The sequence below is a fragment of the Haliaeetus albicilla genome, chromosome 17 (assembly GCF_947461875.1).
Source record: "Haliaeetus albicilla chromosome 17, bHalAlb1.1, whole genome shotgun sequence".
Taxonomy (NCBI): Eukaryota; Metazoa; Chordata; class Aves; order Accipitriformes; family Accipitridae; genus Haliaeetus; species Haliaeetus albicilla.
The window spans coordinates 5,033,237-5,050,214 of NC_091499.1; the positions used below are offsets into that span (position 1 = coordinate 5,033,237).

At 44.7% G+C, this 16,978-nt stretch overlaps 1 long non-coding RNA gene across 2 annotated transcripts in view; it reads right to left on the reverse strand.

Annotated features, from left to right (window-relative positions):
* Window positions 1-16,563, reverse strand: part of LOC138689530 (uncharacterized) — a 69,663-nt gene extending 53,100 nt beyond the window's left edge. Inside the window, exons 1-2 of one of the 2 annotated variants that reach the window (XR_011328366.1) lie at window positions 16,057-16,512; window positions 8,529-8,640 (exon numbers count right to left, since the gene is read on the reverse strand). This is a non-coding gene — a long non-coding RNA (uncharacterized lncRNA). Of the gene's footprint in view, window positions 1-8,528; window positions 8,641-16,056 lie in introns of both variants that reach the window. The other variant, XR_011328365.1, reaches the window with a different exon arrangement.
* Window positions 16,564-16,978: the final 415 nt, after the last annotated feature.

Genomic DNA, 16,978 nt, shown 5'->3' on the forward strand with positions numbered 1-16,978 from the left:
CTTCTAGAACACAAAGCTGGTTTACTCTGCTCAACATGCACATCTAGGCAACAGGTGGAAAAAACTGAGCCATTTGCACAGCCTCCTTTGCCTCTTTCTTCTTCTTCCCCGATACATGTACGCATATATGTGTGTATACACATATGTACACACACTCAAATAAAAATACAAGGCAGAGCATATCAGCCGTAGAATTTCTTAATATAATTAGTTTCAAGCACATATATATATATTTAAAATATATATATAAAGGAACATAAAGGATATACATGTTGCTATACAGAATGGTGAAAACCTTTCTGGAGGAAGTAAAATGTTTTCACCATTCTGCACAGGATAAAGCAGGCAGTTTCCCCAGAAATGGCAGAACACATCAGAAATGCAGCTATCAACTCTGCAAAGTCAACATTGCAATAAGAAAATATTAATCCTACTCTCAAAGTATACAGAAGGTGATGAGGGCAAGGGAAAAAAGAAGTACTATAAACATTATTGTAAGAAGATCTCTTAACAGCTTATGGCCTTCAGAAGAGTGCACAATCTCTTCCCAAAGATTTTACTACAACAATGTAGTTAGAAAGATAGTTGACTGATTAGCCTTTTATTTCTGAAATTGAGCAAAAAAGTTTGAAGAGTTTGAAAAAGACAGAAAAAGTTCAAGCCAGTAATGGAAAATAGCATTACAGGACAACTGGATGTGGGACTTAATACATGTATAGGCCATGATTGCCTTGAAGACAAAAGCAAGCAGTTTAAGTTGCATCTAATGAATAAAGGTGAGTCAGGGGAAGGCAGAGAGACGAGTGATCTGGTGAAAGCAAACAGACAAGAGACCTCTGCACAGCATCCTGGAGAGCTAAAAGCAAATCCTCTGCCCTTATGCAAGACAAGAAAAAAAAAAAATTTAAAAAAGTGCAATGAAGAGGACAGAACGGCTCAGAGCTCCTCCAGGCAGATGCTGAAAGCCCAACTATTGACTGAAATACACCTGGATGCCCAGAAGAGACTGCAAAAAAACCTGAGCAATATCCCTCTCTTCCACTGATATTCTTGGCTTGCTATAGGCAGAAGCTCTGAAGTTAATTTTCTATGCTCTGCATTATCAAAGGAGGTATGTATTTAATCAAAGGGGGGAAGAAAAAGTCTTCAGCAACCCAAGACAGAAAGTTACTGAAAATATCTCCAATTTACTCACAAGAAAAATCAAGTGCCAGTGACAGGAAGTCTGAATAGGAGCAAAATGCCAGCTATCCATATTAAATCAAGAGAAGTATTGTTAAATAAAGAAGCTACATCTACATCCACAGCTAAAAAAGATGCCTCAAGCCATCATCTGGAAAAACACTATGTCACTGCACGGCACGTGGCTTCCTTCTCATATCCTTTGTTCGTTTATTTGTTTCATAATAACTGTTTGAAGCTTTAGGAAAAAACAGAACAGTCTGTATATATCAGTACAAAAAAAGGAGTGATTTCATGCATCTTGGTCTATAAATTACTGTTTAAAGGGAAAAAAGTTATAAGCCCAATTCAACTCAGAAGAATCATCCTTTCCAATTCAGATTTGTTGTAGAGCTAGGATTATTATCTTTTACTGCTTTTAAACAAAACAAGCACATTGTATAACGCCTATTTCACATATCGTTAACAAAGAAAACTCCCCAAGAAGCATGGCTATTAAACACTGTCACTTTTCAGGCAAAGAGTTAAAGCACATATCTGAACAATTTACGGTTTTGAGTGTGGCTTGAGTAGGAACAGCAGCTCAGTACTGAAAGCTTTCCATTCACATCATCAACTGTATTCTCTTCATAACAAGTGCATATGTAGGCAGATGGATTGTGGCTTTTCCAACAGCTGCCCCGTCATTTTAAAGATGATTTCCATAAACAGCATGCGCGGGTAAGTAGCACTGGTTGACTTTCCCCTTTTCCTTCTCTCCTTCCCGGCCAGCAGACAGAACTTCTGCAGAGTCAAAACCGGGACCCCTCAGACAAAAGCTACTCTTCCCTTTCAAAGAGGGCTGGGGACGGAAGCAGCTTTTTTAAGAATACGTCCATTAATTCAGTAGAGGGGTGAAGAGGGCTTGACTTGACCTACCCAAATCTTGAAGCCAGGGCCTGAAAGCAAGACCCTGCCTTCCAAGTGAGACAGTGACCTCAACAAGTACCAGATAAGACAACATACACCAGCATTTAGGGTAATGCAAAGATAGTGGGCAGCTTCCACCACAGACAGAAATAAAGGACCACCGCTCTAATGTTCTTCTGAAGTTTAGCCCTAGCAGGTTTTAAGAGGTAGCTGGCAGAAGAGCGGGTTACGTGTCTGAAGCTGTTTTTCTGGAAGAAAACTCCTCGTGTGCATGTAGTGAGATTAGAGGCTGAAGAAAACAGTCCCAACGTACTACTACATTTTCCAAGAGGAAACACGCTGAACTTTGAGACGGTACGTAATTCAGGAAGAAGAGTAATAGAATGGGTATTGAAAGAATTTCCTGCCAAAGCACAAATACTATCAATATGTAAATCTTCACAGGAGGTACTTAATGCTTTTGATATTAAATACTCTGCCTATGCAAGTTCTCTCCTATTGCTCAATCCTCTTCTTCAAATACATAGCGAAGCTTTCCAGATGAGATTATGTCAAGAATCCTCTGACTAGATAGCATTTCTCAAGTGTGTCCAAGTTCCATGAATTTCATTGCAAGGTCACTTAGGAAGTTCTCCGGGTTGTCAATAAAGCCAGTTTTAAGCCCAGAAAGGTTGCAGAAGCACTCACCTAAAAACTTTGTTGAACTTCAACTCTCTTCATTACTGTCCTACAGTCAGTTACTGTCAACAGTAACACCCATCTCTATCATTCACAAATATAACCTCACTGTTGTCAGTAATTCCCGTTTCTCTTTTGCCATAGATACTCACAGAAAATTCAGCTACTTCTACAGTGAACGTAGACATCTACCTTGGCCCTGAACTTGGTCAGTAGTACATCACTAAGTTTGCAATACTTTTAAGTCAAATGTTGTATTCATATTGACTCTTCTTCCGAGTTCACTACAAGCTTTTCAGAGTTTCTCAGATTTGCAAGAAAAGGCTTTTGGAAACCTCCGCCCATTTCACCTGCTCCCTCTGCTGTACTTAGAAAAAAAGATCAACCTGAAAACACAGCTTCATCAGTGTCTGTCCTAACTTCAAATGCACGTACCATCCAACCAAACCATCACCTTTCACAATATTTATAGCCAGACAAATAACTGGCTAAGAAGATATGTCTTCTGTCTTCATTTTAATTAGGCAGACATCTCAAAGCCACCTACACACACAGACAGTTACTCCGAAGACCATCCCTCTGCCCCCTGGTTTTCCTCTCACTCTTCCAGTTTGTCCCCTGCCCACATCATCTGGATTCCACTTTGATGCCGCTGGTCTTGAATTAGACTGTAATCCCTTGTTGGGAGAGCTTGTACCTTACTACTGACAGTGAAACACGCAAGATGATGTACAGTGTTAATCCTTACAGGAGCCTTTAAGTGCTACTGAAACACAATGTAAGCTGAATCTACGGCAAGTGTATGAATCTACACTGAAAGCTATTTGCAAAGCATGGATTAGTGAAGTCTCCTCAAATATAGAGCATGCTTTTTTGACACTGCACACACTGCTTTAGCTACCTACACGTCAATAATGTTTTATAACAACTCCGACCAGGACATTAGCTCCTTTAAAAAAAAGTCAGAAACTCCACAGAATCTTAAGTTATCTGTGTCTCATGTGAAACATAAAGGGACAGATTAATGTTTAGATTATGTCCCCTCATACTTTTATATGAGCATGCATACATATATGAGAAACAAGGATACCGACGACAAGAAAAAACAAGTTAACAACAAAATGCTCTTTACTGAAGGCGTAGATATTTAACATACATACCGACAAGATGCATATCTTCTCTCAAGAGTGAATACACCAGTGCTTTCAGTATCAACTTAAATCAGTTATATGCTACAACCTCACTGCTCTTTTTCTGGTATGATAGCAATCATCGTTAAATACCGTCCCAATCACATAAACTGTTCTCTAATGTCCTGGGGTCATATTTAAGCACAGGGGTCCACCCACACATAAAACTAGTTGGCAGGACCGGAGTCTTGAAATTGTCTCAACCGACTTCTAGAAAAGTATGAATCAGCATTCAGCACTTCCTCCTCTTTTTGAAAGGGAGGAGGGAAGGAGAATGAAAGGAAAGGGAGAAGGGGGAGGATCACTGAACCTCAGACAGCTGAGATGCTGTGGTACATCAGAGATGAACCTGGCTGCATGAAATCTCCCTCACCTCCCCATCATTTTGTAGGGTTGGGCCTCATCCAGGAAAAAGGTTTTCTTCATACTTTTCCTTTCCACAGTTGCTTTAATTGGTGCATTTTTAGTTTCCATAACTCCTCTAAGTGACTGCTTCCTACAAGGCTTAGGATTTCAAATTCTAAATGAACCATTGCAGAGATGCTAAATATATGAAATAATCTTGTAAAAACTTTGTAGCAGAGTCTGGAAACGAAGCCAAGCAACCTGTACAGCCAAGCAAGCTGCACAGAAACTCACCTCTGAAAACTTAGAATTGAGTTTGCAGTTACAAATATAACCTAATTGATTCCATTTTTGCTCTTTTTCCTACCAGAGGTTGGATAACTTCTAGATATTCAGACACAGACTTCACAAGAAAGATTAAGCAGTACGCAGTTTGGCCTAAATTCATATGTCTGTGATAAACCAAATAGAAGTTTTAAACAGACAACTATGCTTTAGGTGTCAAACATTTCTTGACGTCTGTGGCAGTTGGCAGCTGCAAACATCCGACTGAAAGCCCCATCTGCTGCTTCACAGCTTCCAGTCGAGGATGTTTACAGTCGCTCACTGTCAACAGCAATACACATTCCTCAGCTGTTTACTTTATATTATTAACATGCAGAGGCCTCCGAGCAGGTTAGTTAAGATCGCTACAACTTCTGTTGCTGTCTTGCTACCCACAGACGTACGCAGGACCGTTTTCATAAGTATTTACAAATGAAATAAAGTACGACTTCCAGAGGGACATTTGCAAACAGCCAGGCGTATTTTCTCTTCAAGCATTACACTTCCAGAAGTATGTTGCCTATTTTACATCCAGTAAGAATTAAAATAGAGATGAAAAGAGCAACTTGCTTCGACTGTTGCTTTTGTTTTGTTCTCCAAGAGACTAGAGCAATCCCGTCATTACATAAACTGCACTACTCCACAACTAAGTTTGCTTATCAACACAGTGACTAAAGATAGCAGCCAGCACGAAAATAGAACCAAACCCTTTCTAAGGGTATTTCACTACAGTGTCTAGGATGGATTCCTTCCCAACAGAAAAGTGGATGCGAGGGAATTATGTGATACTATAAGTTAGTTTATGCAACACTTGCTTCCAATTAAAACCGTGGAAAAAAACCACCCAACCCACAGGGGACTGTGGGGAAGAGGAAGGAAGTCTTGTAGCAAACTCCGCAAAGGCTTCAATAAAGTTCAAACCTGTTAGAAGATTTCTACAAATTATCTGAGCTAAGCAGTTGCTGCCACACTTCACATAGTTGGCAGAATGGCATTTCTCACCAAATGAAAAAGCCAAAAAGATTTGGCATAATAACGTCCCGGTTGTACAGTTCTGCTGTTTGTTTTTCATTCTATCTCCCATTTCCTTATTAAGTTAATGATGGGGAAAATTAAAGATTAATCACTCAACTATTTTTCTGAAGTCATATGAAACCGCAGCAGGCAAGCAGAGTGATTATATCACTCTAATTAGAAGGTGTTTTTTCGGTGAAACTTTCTTGCCCCCAAATGAAATTACCACACTGTAAACCAAGTAGGTTATGAAAAGACCATAGCTGGAACGCAGAAGCCCGCGGCGTATTTACTCAAACTGATAAGTGTGAAGGATCTCTATAAATCACTTTCAAAACTCAGGGTTATATTTTCTATACTAAGGTTAAGAAAATTAATCTTTCAGGCAGCAGGTGAAAACAAGCAGAATTATGTTGGGGCCTTTCCCTTTATTCAATACCAACTTTGAGCTATTAAAGCTTCCTAGGGAACCACATTTTCTCAATGGGTCAAGTCACTAGGGAAACAAAGCAAACTTTATCAGCGCTGCACAACTCCACATTCCAGGAATTCCTAGCACTTGGCATCTGTATACCACGCCAGAGCCACGGGATCCACTCACCCTCTCCTTAGCAGAGTTACCAGGACAAGCTATGAAACTCTCAGTAAGGTGCCCAACTTCACAAAGCTGCCAAGGCGAGGAGGTACTGACATCCCTGCATGAGGTCTACTGAAGGACAGGAGGGTAAGAAAATATATTTCCTATAACAATACTTCTGAAAAAAAGGAAAAAAAGAGTTCCTCTTCTGGCAAGTTCCATCTTGTTTATCACAAGCCAGCTAAGAAAAACACAAATAGTCACCTTGCAAGACAATATATATGGACTGTAAAAAAAAAAAAAAAAAAAAAGGCAACAACAACAACAAAATCCTTAGGTGCATATCACTGATTGCAGAATTAAAAGATTTCAGCTTAATTACACCTAGTCATGAACCAGAGATAAGCCTTGCATTTGTAAATGCACCGGCCTAATATCTACAACATAAAGGGGGGAAAAGTAGGGAGACTATACAATCCTACTACTTGGAATTAATTAGATGAAGGACATTATGTCAGCAACAATGTGTAGTTCCACTCCATGTATGGCTTCCTTTCCGCTTTTAAAAGACATCAAACAGATCATATCTGTATGAAAGTCAAAGCAAGGTCAGTCTAAAACTGTGAGGCATTTTAGCACAGAGTATGGACTGTCAGGCAAGAGAATGCAATCAGTTATCTTTACTGCTCTGTTTTTTAATTTGTACAGTATTCGTATAGAGGTGCTTAGGCAGAAAGCATCCAAGACTCGAGTATCAATTAACAGGCCTTGATATATGCTGATCTTGATAAGGTTTTGAACAAATAGAGGTAAGAAAAAATGAACAACATTCTAACCTTCCAATGTCTTAATGAATTTACATGTCACCGAAGGAGAAAGGGGAAAACTGGTGGTGCCTAAGCACCATTCAGTTAAAAAAAAATTTCAATTGTTTTTTTCTCACTCTTCTGAAATTTCCAAGCAAGATGAATGGATTATTAGTGAGATTACTGGATTATTGTGAGACCCCACCTGCAGTACTGCGTCCAGCTCTGGGGTCCCCAACATGAGAAGGACATGGACCTGTTGGAGCGTGTCCAGAGGAGGGCCACAAAGATGATCAGGGGCTGGAGCACCTCTCCTGTGAAGACAGGCTGAGAGGGTTGGGGTTGTTCAGCCTGGAGAAGAGAAGGCTCTGGGGAGACCTTATAGCAGCCTGCCAGTACCTAAAGGGGGACTACGACAAAGCTGGAGAGGGACTTTTTACAAGGGCAGGTAGTGATAGGACAAGGGGTAACGGCTTTAAACTGCAAGAGGGTACATTTAGATCAGATGTAAGGAAGAAGTTCTTCACCGTGAGGGTGGTGAGGCTCTGGAACAGATTGCCCAGAGAGGTTATGGCTGCCCCATCCCTGGAAATGTTCAAGGCCAGGTTGGATGGGGCTTTGAGCAACCTGGTCTAGTGGAAGGTGTCCCTGCCCATGGCAGGGGTGATTGGACCTAGATGGTCTTTAAGGTCCCTTCCAACCCAAACCATTCTATGTTTCTATGATAGAGAAAAGAAAAGAAAGAAACCCTCACACACACAAAAAAAAAAAAGCAACTAAACCAAAATTATCCAAGTGCTGCTAGAATTCAAAAACAAGGCCTTCGCATTTTTCCATTACCTTCCATACAGATGAGGTGATATGGAAACTCAGACAGGTAAATTAGTTTTTAATCATATTAGAATAACACTGGAATACTAACAGATATAAACACAAATTCAAAGCTGCATAGAACTTGAAAAAACTTGACTTGTGGCAATTGCTTCCTAACTTGCTTTGTAGCATACATTTTCAAATTTGCTTGTCAAAAGCCTTAAGATCATCATTAAATATGGGAAAAAATTATTCCTCCTCTTCCTGTCACTGACAGCACAGGAAGATTAAGCACACATTACTTATATGAACTCAAGTTCACAGCTGTTATGATACAGCATGAGTATCTCCAACTGTTGCCGATTAATCCAACTCTCCCATCTGCATTTGAACTCGCTCTAAAATGCCTGAAGAAGCAGGCTCCCCCTGCACTGAGCAGACAGTTGCAGACAAGCAGTTGAAATTATGCACCAAATGACATACAGAACATCCAAATGTTTGGGAACGAGATGTCAAAACTATTGGTAAAAGTATGAACAACATGTAGTGCATTTTCTTGAGCCTCTTCCCAAGAGTCTCTCCCCAATATCTAATCATTGGGGATTTTAATCAGCTTTTAATCCGTCTAGGTGAATGAATACTACTGTGGACCTCAGTAGAAATATATCTGGAGAAAAAACAAGAACTTACTTCTTGGATACTAGCTGATCCTACTTCAGTCCCCTTCACGCGAGATACCCACACCTCTGGGGAGAATTGCATTCTTTGGCCGCTGAAGACTGCTCCTCAGGTTTCCAGGAATCTGTATCACACACATGAACAGAAGTTATTGTAATTCCAGTAGTTCAGATCACATAGTTCTCATTATTAGGACTGTCTGCAAGAAGTCAGATAGCTTTTAACAACCATTATTAAAACTGTGTCCTTTTCTGGTATAGTCATTTAAAACTTCGACTGTGTTTAAAGTGACACATTACTCCTGAATGCAGCTGTCTCTCAATTATAGGAGATAAAGGTTAACTGCCAAGGTAGCATAAGTATTCAGAACCTGTGTTGAAGCAGTTAAATTTCCCACCAGAGACAGGCATAACAACTTCTCTTATTTATTATTTTAAGAAATGTACAGATTACACAACAAAACCAACCACACAATAAATCTGAGATTAAGCATCACTTCAGAAAAGCAAAATCCCCAGAGTCCTCCTAGTTAAGCCTTTAAGAAAGAGAAGGAATTTATTCATGCAGTCATTCTGGAGGAAAAGGGACATACAAAACCCCTCTGTAGATGGATGGACGGACAGACACACACACACAAGACAGAACCAGATTATTAGGAGAAAACCAAAGAAATAGACAAACAGAGATTGAGAAGAGCATAGAAAGAACACAATAAGGGGAACTAAAGTAAACCAATCTGTAAAAGGAGAAGGATATGCACGTGACAGTTCTGGAATCTCAGTTATGAGCACACAACAAAAGCAAAAGATATGCAGTAAGTAGGGCTTATTAACTGAAATGTATATATTCAAAATATATTATTTATCGATTTGCACTCCTGACACCTTTTGAAGGTACCTGAACCAGTACGTGACCGCATGAAATGAGGATGCCTTTGATAAACACATCTCTGTCAATCAACCAGCTCCAGCAACAAGTGAAAGCTAAGGAGGGAAATCAGCAATATTTATGCTCTGGTATAGAATCAGTGAACAATACAGTGGTGTTTACTACTCTACATGTCAGTGTCACGAGGGCATCACTGTGAAGGCCACAAACCTTACGTACTGGCCAGAAAGGAAGGTGCAATGGGCTCCACTGTCCTTTCGTATCAGCCGGCAGAAGCGGGTGATGCCCGGGTGGCACAGAGCATTACCCTGCTTGTTGGCAGAACCGACTGACTGCCCTGCCGGTTGCTGTTCCACCGCGGAGCAGAGCAGGTGACTGGCCTGAAGCTGTGCATAAGTATGCATTGCTGTGTCAGTTCCCAAGGCAGAACGTTTAAGTCAGTGGTTTTCTATTTCAGATAAATACAAAGACCATGTACTGGCTCAACACAAGAATCAAGAGCGTATACTGGACAAGGAAACAGCCCCCAATGGCAATAGCGCCTTCTCATGGTTATTTGGGAGAAGCATTACCCAAGAGAGCGTAACATACCAGATTTAACAGGGTGAACAAACTACCTATAATCAGCCTCACTGTCCATATTCAAAGGGAAGGCGAAATACAGCTGCAGTGAGAACAAGCCTCTGGCACAGGGGACTCGCACTACAGGCAGCAGGTGGTCCATATCCGAGATTCCTGCACACAGGAGGGAACATATGTTTGGGCTGACCAGAGCCATCCTCAAACACAAAACTCTGCCCCAACATATTCCAAGAATTTCTAGGACGCTTCCATCCTGTATTTTGCAAACTGTCTCCTAACTCACATTTCTTATGTCCTTTATTCAGGACATCTAATCTGCTCTGAAGTCACATCTCTGGGGAATGTATTATATACCCTGCTGTACTCTTGAAGAAAAGCAGGGACTGGAACTCCAATCCTTGCATTGGTCCAGTGAGCCACACCTCACACGCTACAAGTTTACCCTCGTATTTCTGATTTCAGGGTCTGGTAATTAATGCAGGAATCGATTCTGCTTGCCCATAGCCAGGACGCAGCACCCATCCCAACTCCCTTGGAAATACAGGGAAAGCCATTTTTCTCTTCCCATCACTCCTTCCCTTGTACAGAGCTCAAACACACAATTGGGACATAAAGACTCAGAATAATTAGCACAATCATCATGTTTGTCCTTCGTCTCCTGTAGATCAAAACAAATACAGCCTCTGACCCCAAGGCTATTTTTACATAACGTGATCCATAGTGAACTGCATAAGCCCAAGCCCCAGATGCTGCAGAAGAGTCTGCAAGGCTTCAACTTACGTTTTTTTACCTATGAGGTTGTGCAATACATTGATTACTCTTGTCCCAAAGGTACTTGAGCTTTACCAGAAATTAGTGCTAGATGCAAGAGAACTCCTGGGTACTGTGTTAAGAAACACATCCACTAAAAGTGTGCAGAAAGCAACTTTGTTAACAACACCATGTGCTAAAGTAATTTACAAAATGTTTGTTTATTCATAGCACTATGCAAGTAAAACGTAACAGCAACATTTAAAGAACAAAACTAGAGTTCATGTGCAGCACATGCATTAACCTTTGCACACATACAGGCTGGGGCAATACACCTACTCAAGTCCCATTCTTCATTTATTTCCAACAGCCCCCCCTTCTCTGGGTATAACCAGGCTTATGGCGTGCGGGAACAGAACGAGGCTGAACATCAGCCTCAAGGAAGTTAAACACTTGCTTGTTCCCACAGTTTTTAATTAAATACTCTGACCAATCAGATAAAATGCTGACATCATACTGACAGGGCCATGAACCTGAATCCTGTTGATGTTACACTTTCAAATTTCTCTTAACCTGTATTCTCATCAGTGTGAAAGGGTCTTTCCTGCCAGCTTTCCAGAAGCAGAAGCTACAAGAGACTAATATGCACATGGAAAAAACATCCACCAAGTTAAAAAGAGAAACAATTTAGTCCTACGAAGAGAGAAGAAAGCATTAGACTGACCACAGAGCCCCATGTGAGAGACCAGGGATGGGGGGGGGGGGGGGGGGGGGGGGGTAGGGAGAGAGCACAAAGACAGAAGAAACCCTACTGCTAGCTTCAGGCATTGGGAACCTAAACTCATCCTCCTTTCCCACCTTCACCCCAAAATTTCCAGTATAAGTCATAAAGAACTACTCTAAGTGCTGCCCCCACACAGCCTTCTACAGATGCAAACAAGTGATGTAACTGCATTTTGCTCCTGATCAGCAGAAATAATAGCCCAGAAGTTACAGAAAAGGGGACAGGAGGACACCTACGAGATAGATTTCTATCCAAAAAACTTTTCTGATGTTTATTAGCAAGGAAAATCCCCAGTGGATAAATATAGCTTTCATAGTCAGCTAAAAATTAGAGCTATTAGAACCTATCTTGACAGCTCCAAGAACAGCTCTCAGTTGCTTAGACTCGTAGAAAGTTTATAATCAACTTGTCACCAAAGCTTTTATTTTGAACATGTGTCATTGAAGGAAAACATTGAAGCAAGACCAGACTTTACTTTTCAAATGTATTAATAACTAATCCCCTTTGGCTTATGTCAAGCATGGCACATTAGGACGGCTTGGGCTCACCTTGACCGGTGAGTATGTTAAAATGCAACTACACCCATCTGCATTTGCACTCCAACTCGTGCTTCTTTTAAATTTCAAATGGTTACAGAGGAAAGGCATCTGTTGGACTAATGCTGATCAAGACCTCGATATTGTCTGTTTTATTCAACATGAAGCATTACAGGCAAAAACAGTCTTAGAGAATAATGTACAACTTCTTTTCCACACACCTGAGTATAAAAGAGAAGGGGAACTTTTCTCTGAAAAAATGTACTTGCTGCGGTAGGTTCTGTTATTGTAAAAGGTACATTTATGCAGTGCAAGTTCTTGGTGCAAAGGGTTATATATGCAAACGGCTGGATTAACAAACCAGAGCCGAGAATGAGCTTTTCTTGTTTCTGTTAATTTATGGCCCGATGTTACATTCCTTTCATGCAATGCCATAATCTTCAGTGAAATGACTTCACATTATCCTCCTCAGAGTAATCTAGGAATGCAGATATGAAGAACATCAGCCATCACCTTCATAAGACTCTCCCTCTTAACCCTCAAGGGTTTAGGTGCCTGACAGAGTTTTAGATATGAATAAAACTTTAAACATGCGTGCTAAGCTGCTACTACCCTTCCAGCACACAACCTTCTCCCAGTGGGTACGTGTACCAACACTGAAGCCTTCGTAACATTGCTTGAACCAGTACCGCGCATCCAAACCTCCACGCGGTTCTCAAATCCCCTGCTCACCCTGTCACACTTCAACGGCCAAAATGCAGGAACATGCTTTTCAAAGTGGAACTTCCAGATCTGTCCTTTACCCCAACAATAAAATCAGGAGTTTGGGCATGGACTGGCTGCACCACAAACCTTTTTGTATAATAAAAATTACTAGGACAAGAAGCGTTCAGGTTTAAAGCCCTCCTAGGTCTGCTTTCATTACCCCACTTGAATGCCTTTGCCCTTGTGGTGATGCCATCCGTGCTTTGTCCAGCGATTTCAACAGGAGAGGCTCAGCCCAGGACCTCCTGCCACCCAGGAGAACAACACATTCAAATCACTCCTCCAAATCAGCAAGATGACCTAAAGAAGAGCCTTTGGAAAAGGGGACCCTGCTCAGGCGTCTCGTTGCAGGACAGCGTTTGCAACTGCAAATAATACGAATGGACCGACACCTTCGCCCAGCTAGACCCACGACCTAAGCCTCCACGAGAGCTGGCCTGCGTGGCAGATCTCTCGCTACGTGTCCCGGTGGCCAGCTGAGGCACTCTGCTCCTTGTCCTCCGCGGTGGCCGGAGGACACCTTGCACGGCCTCTCCCTGCGCGTCATCCAGACGGAGCAGGTGCCAACCCTGGGCTACCGGGCATGCGAGCAGCTGCAGGTCGGGCATCTGCACGCTCCAGCCCTTAAGCTCCCTTGGATTTCTTGCCTCCTCCTTCCGTCAACTGTACAGAAAGTACAGACACGCTGTTGGCATATTTATCTTCGCTCAGCTTTCTAAAGATTCAGTGAAACGAATCACATGCAGCACTTGTATCTATTGTGCTAAAACAAACAAAACTCAACCACAGGATCTCTTCTTAGTATTCAAAGCACTTGCAGGATGGTGGACGCAGCCCTGATGAAAGCACTCCCTCGGATGACCCCCCCCTCCCCGGGGTTTAACAGCTCCTAACCCTACAGAGCGGCAGGGCAGTGACTCGGCTGCAAACACAGCTTGAACTTCACATCTGACTTTGTGGTTAGGGAAGGGGATTCCAGCTACAAAAGCAGCATTGAGAAAATAGCTTAGAAAAGTACTTAGAAAAGCAGCACTGCCAGGGCTCTAACTTCATAAGTAGATTTATAATTAAGAGCTATTAATTAGTTTTCAATGGTAACAGCAAAGAGCTAATGATCTATTAGGAATCACAGACACCGCATTTAACATTTAGTATTTCCCTCCCTTCGCATGAGGAAACAGATAGACTTATAAATTCAACATATGACACAAGAGGTCTTGACACACGAAAAATATTGCTAGTGATATTGACCTCACTGGGAAACCTATCCTTTGGAAAGTGAACATAATAGAAATTAATCTTTACCCAGATCTTTCAATAGCAACCTTATACGTAACACTTCCATTCTCAGTATCTATATGAGTCTTGGTTACAACAAAGCTATGGACAACAGCCATAAAGCAGGTAGCATGCATTTGAACATGGGTCTATTAGGTTTGACTTTAAAAGCCAGGATTTTGGGGTTTTTTTGGGGGGGCGTGGGCGGTCATTGTTACCTTCTGCAATCAACCTATTTAAACTCAGCCTTCTCCACCCAAACAGCTGGAGTTTAGAAGAGCTTAAAAGAAAAAAAAAAAAAAAAAAAAGTGAACCGTTGTGGTTTGACTCCCAGCAGACACAGAAGTAACCTTCAAGGTTACCTTGCCCTATGTGCGGCCTCAGGAAGGAGAAAAACACAGTTTCAGCAAAGGAATTTCTTGCCTGGCTGGAGGCCACACCCGCCACAACAACTGATGGCAGGAAAGCATTTGGATTCACAACTCTACCCGTAGCACCCAGCCAGAGGCGAAGCAAAACTTTCTCATTTTCGGAGAAGAAAAGAAACTCTTGCTCAATAAGTAGCAATTATGCTGCAGAATTTATATGCTGAGCACGGCTGAATGTACGAACACCAGATCAGTCAACCATAGCTTTAGCGCTTTGAGTATGATTAACAGAATGAACTTTCAAAGGTCAATTAAATGTCAACACATTTTAAAGAGATATTCTTCTTAAGTTGGGGCGATGTGTAACAGTACCTTCCAAAGCTGCTGTGCCACTTTCACCTTAAAATTCTATCCATCCTATCCTTACATGCGCAGATATAAAGATGATAACTAATTAACCCTGGAGAGAAAATAATGGCTATTTACGCTCCTGGCTTTCCTATCGCTAAGCTGCCTTTATTACTTGTGCCTAACCAAGTACGCGGAGACACTCTTCTCTCTCTCTCCCCAAAATTTCATTTCAACTCTTCAGGGTGCGAGTGAAGAGAGAAGAAAAGGAGCAAGAACAGTTTGAAAGTCTAATGATTTACTACATGAAAACGAGAAGAGGCTTTTGATATGCAATTGAGCTGCCTGGATGTAAATCTGGAGGAGGGAGGGGAGGACTGTAACAGAATTAATTATGAACACATTAATCATGATTTTAGTCAGCGCAGCGAAACACCTTTCATCTTTTCTCAACGTTTCGGGAAATTCAAATTTCAGGTAACTAGCTCAAGACATCTTAAAACTAATGCTGAAAAGCCGAGTACAGATCCATTTAAATCACCTCTCGAACTGGATGCTCAAATCGTTAGTTTAAAAAAAAAAAAAAAAGTAAGTCTCCACCTCAGTACAAAGTGAAAGGATCAGAATCCCGACCGAGGCCTGACAACAGCCCGTAAGGTTCGGACGTGAGCGGCGTTTACCCCGGAGGATCCGAAGGGATCCCTGGGGAGCGGAGCAGAACCGGCAGAGGCTCCCGCTCCGTGCGGCTGCGGGAGGAGGACGGGCCGAGGAGTTTTCCCCTTCCCCGGGGGCAGCGGCCCCGGCCCCTCTCCGCAGGTAGGTCCGTGACTCCGGGCAGTTTTGGAAAGGGAATTTCAGCCGGGATTTCCCCGCCGGCACCGGCGGCCGCACCGCGGTTCCCCGCCGGCTTTGGAGCCAGGTAACCCCCGGGCGCCGGTTCTCCCAACAGACCGGGGCCGGGCCGACAGACCGACCGTCAAAAGTTTCTAAAACAGTTCCCGGAGCCGGGGGCTGCCGAACCAACCCCGCACCCGGGTCCCTCCGGGCTCACCCGCCCGCCCCCTCCCCGCCGCACCTGCGGCCCCAGCCCGCCGCCCGCCTCGCCCACGGCAACCGCCCGGCAGCCCGGGGCAGGTGCCCCGACCCCCTCTCCCTCCCCTCCCCTCGCTCGCTGCCCCCGGCCGCAGGCGGTGAACCCACCCCGGCCCCCCCCCCCCCGTCGCCGCTGCCCCGTTCCTTACCTGGCCGGGTCCCGCCGGGCCTCGCCCAACTTTCCCACTCCGGCCGAAACTTGCCGCGGGCCCGCTCCCCGCCGCCTTCCTCCTCCTCCTCCAGCCCGTCCCGTCCGGCGGAGCGGAGCGGGGGCCGGGCCCAGCCCCCCCCGCCGGGCCCTGCCACGGAGGCGGGGACGAGGGGCGGGGGGGGGGGGGGGGAGACGGGCCGCCCTCAGGCGCCGCCGCCGCCGTCCGGGGCGGGCCGGGCTGGGCATTGTCCGCCCCCGGAGCGCCCTTCCCGGCGAGGGGAGGGCGCAGGCTCCTCCTCCTCCCCTCCTCGCCATGTTCTTTGTTTCTCCGGCTTTCCCCGGCCGTTCCCCCCCGCCCCGCCGACCGCGGGCGCCGCCTCCCCTCAGCCGCCCGCCCGCCCGCCTCAGCCGCAGGTGACCGACCGGACGCCGCCGCTACCGGCCGCCGCCGCGAGGGGATCCCGTGCCCGCTCCGCCAATTAGCTCAGGGGGAAAGGGGCAGCCCCGGCCAATGAGGCGCCGGGGAGCCGGGAGAGTCTCGTGTGTGTCCCCCGCCTCCCTCCCTAGGGTGAGCCAATGGGGCGGGGAGCCGCCGGTAGGCCCGCCTCCCCGGGAGCGGGGTGAGAGCCGCGGGGTCCGGCCCTCGGAGAGACGGCGGCGGCGGGCGAAGCTCCGGCGTGAGGAGCGGGGATGAAGCGGGAAGGAGGAGCGAGGGACCGCCGCCGCGACTGCCTGACCGGGCCCCGCCGCCGCGACTGCCTGACCGGGCCCCGCCGCCGCGACTCCCTGACCGGGTCCCGCCGCCGCGACTGCCTGACCGGGCCCCGCCGCCGCGACTGCCTGACCGGGCCCCGCCGCGCCTTGGGGCCGGCCTCCCCTCAGCGGCGCGGCCGGGCGGTGGGTACCCGGGCCGGCAGGGC